The sequence below is a fragment of the Zea mays genome, chromosome 5 (assembly GCF_902167145.1).
Source record: "Zea mays cultivar B73 chromosome 5, Zm-B73-REFERENCE-NAM-5.0, whole genome shotgun sequence".
Taxonomy (NCBI): domain Eukaryota; kingdom Viridiplantae; phylum Streptophyta; class Magnoliopsida; order Poales; family Poaceae; genus Zea; species Zea mays.
In genome coordinates this window covers 12366578-12371470 of record NC_050100.1, presented here as the reverse complement: position 1 = coordinate 12371470, position 4893 = coordinate 12366578, and positions in this window count along the sequence as shown.

Here is a 4893-nt window from a genome sequence, read left to right as displayed (position 1 = left end):
AATTTAATTATATATACTTTTAGTATTGAAATAGGAATGCATATACAAGAATTTAAATATATACTTTTCAAAAATCATCGGCATCAGAATCTGCTTCAGCAACGCGCTGCTCAATTATTTCAAGTCTTTGTTGTTTTTCAAGAATTCTCTGTGACCTACGAGTCCTTGCCCTAGAAGGACCTGGTTCTTCTGCCATCAAATCTATGGCGAGACTAGCTACTTCATTGAGCCCTAAATCCTCAGATATAGTAAATTCTCTATTTTCTGACTGGTCGCCTTCTTCTTGATAAATATTAACAGAATCATCATCTTCGTTATTTGTGTTGTAATAATCATATCGTAACGGATGGACTTCAGGATTAATTTTGTATACAACCCAACAAGACTTCAAGTTTTCATGAGGATATGTTAGATAGTACACCTGTTGTGCTTGATGTGCAAGCACAACATTGCTATAATCGCTGCCTTTAAACCGTGATTCATGCTTTACCTCCACAATTCCAAATTCATCCTCTCGCGTTTGTTGAGGATCAAACCATTCACAATCAAATAACACAAACATGAACTCTTTGGCCCCACCAAGAGTGTACTCTGTTATGTCTTGAAGAACACCATAATAGTCATGAGTGCATCCGTCTGCATTTGTGGCAGTTGCTACTACTCCACTGTTTGTCGTGGCTGCCTGCGGGCGGATTTTTTCTAATTTTGATGTTCGAAAACGGTATCCATTAATATCATAGCGGCTATATTTTCTTGCTTTCAACTGACCATGTGATATCTGTCGCAAATCATCCGAGACTAGAGAGTCAAGTTTCTTACACTACATAGAGCAGAAAAAAGATATAGGTAAATAGCAAGTCGTATGTGCAAACTAAGTACACAAAGGAAAATTATAAAGAGATAATTACATGCTCGTGGAACCATTCAACGAAACATGGACCTCCGTCCATCCCTTTCATACGTAGATTATCCAGTTCCTTTGGTGTAGGTTTGTGGCCAGCTAAATATATGGAATCAAACATTTCAAAGTATGGATCAAGTTCCTCCATGTTGGTGTACAAGTAGAGCATGGTGAAATTACGCTCTCTTATGTCAACATAATGTGCAGTAGAAGCCCCGACTCCTTTCCCCTTCCAGAGAAAAACACTAAGGTCGGTCGAAGGACCTTCTTCTTCAGTATGATACCGTGTTGACTGAGCATTCACGTTGTTAGTGTGTGATAAATACTGACTTGAGAAGATTGTGATCTCTTTAGCTGCAAAGGCCTCTGCGATACACCCCTCAACCCTTGCTTTGTTCCGCACAGTAGCTCTAAGTTTTTTCAATTCTCTTTCTTGACTATACATCCATCGGAACTGCACTGGTCCTCCTACCAATGCTTCATAAGGTAAGTGCACTAGCAAATGTTGCATCACATTCATAAATCCAGGCGGAAATACTTTTTCCATCTTGCATACAAGCACCGCGATTTGTTTCTCAAATTGAATCATCAATTTCTTTGAGATATGCTTAGCACATATATGTCTATATATGTAACTAAGTTCAGCAATCATCTTCCACAGAGGAGGCTTCAAATAGCCACGGAACATTACCGGCATAAGTCTTTCCATCAAAATATGATAATCGTGAGCCTTCAAACCATTTAATTTATTAGTGTCGAGGTTAACAGTACGTTTTATGTTAGCCGCATAGCGGTCTGGAAACTTCAACATTTTCAACCATCGAAATACTTCTTTTTGCTCTTCTGGCTTTAGACAGTATGGAGCTCGTGGTGTCCTCTCCTTTCCATTAGGATTTAATTTGACCTCAAGGCTAGGGCGATCGCAAAGATTAGCTAAATCTTTCCTGGCATTGATGTTGTCTTTTGTTTTACCCTTAATGTTTAGACACATGCTTATGATGCTTTCAGCAACATTGCGCTCTTGGTGCATCAAATCTATGTTGTGTGGTAAAATCAATACCTTCGCATACGGAAGTTCCCAGAGAAAAGAAATATGAGTCCAGTTGTGATCTTGACCATAGCCTTCAAACTCATGACCTTCTGCAGCCCTTTGAAGGGCACGATGTTGTATCAGGATATCTTCACCCATTAAACGTTTTGGTGGACCATCTTTAACTTGTATGCCTCTTCTAAATGACTTCGTATCATTTCGAAACGGGTGATTGGATGGAAGAAACCGTCGATGACAATCAAAGAATGAGACCTTTTTACCATGCTCCAATCGATATGCTTGTGTGTCCCCCATGCATATGGGACAACACAGTCGACCGTGGACACACCAGCCAGACCAAATACCATATGCAGGCAAATCATGAATTGACCACAAATATACAGCACGTAAGGTAAATTCACGTTTCAGATGACCATCATAAGCCTTTACCCCTACCCATAGCTCTTTGAACTCTTCAATCAACGGTTGCATGAATACATTGATCTTCTTTCCAGGATGTTTAGGCCCTGGAATAATAAGGGCAAGAAATATGAACCCTTCTTTCATGCATTTGTTGGGAGGGGGGTTGTAGGGCATGATGAAAACCGGCCAACAAGAGTATGAAGTTGAACTGTTGTCGTAAGGAGTGAAACCATCAGTGGACAAGCCTAGACGAACACTCCTAGCGTCTCTTGCAAATTCTGGGTCAAAACGATCCAGAGCCTTCCAAGCATCGCCATCTGATGGATGCATCATAATGTCTGGATCTTGGCTCTCACGTTCTCCTTCCTTATGCCACAACATTAGCTTCGCAGTTTCTGGGGTTAAAAACATACGTTTAAGCCTTGGGGTGATGGGCATATATCGAAGCTGTTTAACTGCCACTTTTGTAGCAAAAGTAGCTCCATCCTCTTTTAGTACCTCCGCATATCTTGATTTACCGCATATCTGACAATGGGTGGCCGCTTCATATTCCTTCCAGAACAACATGCAATTGTCTTCGCACACATCAATCTTCTTATACTTCATCCCAAGACCGGACACGATCTTTTTAGACTGGTATAAGTCTTTTGGCATCTTATGGTTCGATGGGATGAGATCAATAATCAGATTGATTATATCGTTATAGCAGTTATTCGAGAAGTTATACTTTGCCTTCATTGCCATAAGACGTGTAACCACCTGCAACACGGTCACAGTGGTGTCATCATGCACTTTTTCCTCTGACGCGTGAAGAAGCTTATAAAACTCCTGCACTTCCTCTGGTGTACCCTGTTCCGAGGCCAATGTTGGATACTCTCTACTAATATCAGCCACCAAGTCATCCATCCGATCCTCCTCATCATCATCAATTCTTTCTGACTCTGTGATATTCTGCTCTACTTCTCCATGTGAGCGCCACACAAGATAGTTAGGCATAAACCCATTCTTGCAAAGGTGATGCTCCAGTTCTTCGATCTTTCTCACATACTTAAAATTCCGACACTTGGTACACGGACACTTCACCACACGAGGTCCACCGGAAAATGCGAGATCCACGAATTGTTTTGCAACCCTAACCCATTCCTTTGAGTGACCTAGAGTCACGTTATTGAATCCATCATACATCGCCCTTCTTCTATTGTCATCCATTTCCAAAACTAAATAACCCAATGTATAAAAAAGTGTAAATAAACATCATTAAGCATATAAACATAAATAAAAAATGTGTAAATAAACATCATTAAGCATACAAACATAAATAAAAAATGTGTAAATAAACATCATTAAGCCCTTCTTCTATTAGGAAGGATCACTAGACATAAAAAACATTTAACCAAACATTGAACCTAACATTGATTAATTTACAATGAACAAGAAATTATGCATCAATTGTAACAACTAGCCAAAATCATGCATCAAATTTTAACTAACAAACTAATTCTAATAATATGCATCAAAGAAAGAAGAAACATACCTTCACAGAGACCGTCAAGGTGGTGATGGTCGAGGAGACGCGGGCCGACTGTAGTTAGATGGAGAGAGAGACCGGATACTAGAGTCAAATGGGCCTACAATTAGATGGAAACACGGCTTTAGGTTTCATAAAAAATGCAACAGTCATCATCAGTTGAAGAACTTAATTTGTTTACACATTTTCACATATATGTTTCCTGCAAAGCACCAACAAAGAACACAAATAAACCAAAAAGAGTAATTCCTTCATCTAAATAGATATACGTAGGTAGAAGAAAACTTTGATGTACTCTTCTACTATATAATCCTGTGGGCCTAATTAATTGGGTATTCCTCCTAACAAATTTGTGCAGCTGAATTTTCAAAAGTCAATATAAGCCTGAACAACATGACAAACACACCGAAAACTGCAGACCATGAACAAACCACGACAGAATGAAATGGGTAACATGTATTTGGATAGGTGTCAAGCCTAGATGCATGATTCAGTTGGAATTATGCAGTGTCGTGTCTCAAGTACTCAGTTCTGGCTGTTCCACATGTACATGCATGTCAGGTATAGAAAAACGAAAAACTTTGTGGCTAGGCTGATTTCTGACAATCAAACCTTCACTGATGATGATGAGAAGGCCATGCTTGTGGATGACTACTATACTAGACTCTTGGACAGCAGGGTGGAAAGGTCGCTTTCTATTGATCTAGATTATCTGGGGCTGCCTAGCCACAGTTTAGAAGAGTTGGACTCACCATTTACTGAAAAGGAGGTATGGGAAATAATTAAACAATTGCCTTCTGATAAGACTCCTAGGCCAGATGGCTTTACTGGCAGGTTCTATAAAGCATGTTGGCCAATTATCAAGGAAGATGTGATGGCAGTTATATCTGCAATTTGGAGCAGGAAGTTTGCTGGTTTTCATAGGTTTAATTCAGCACTTAGCACCCTTATCCCTAATAAGGAGAGTGCTGAGGAAGTGAAGGATTTTTGCCCTATTAGCCTAGTTCACAG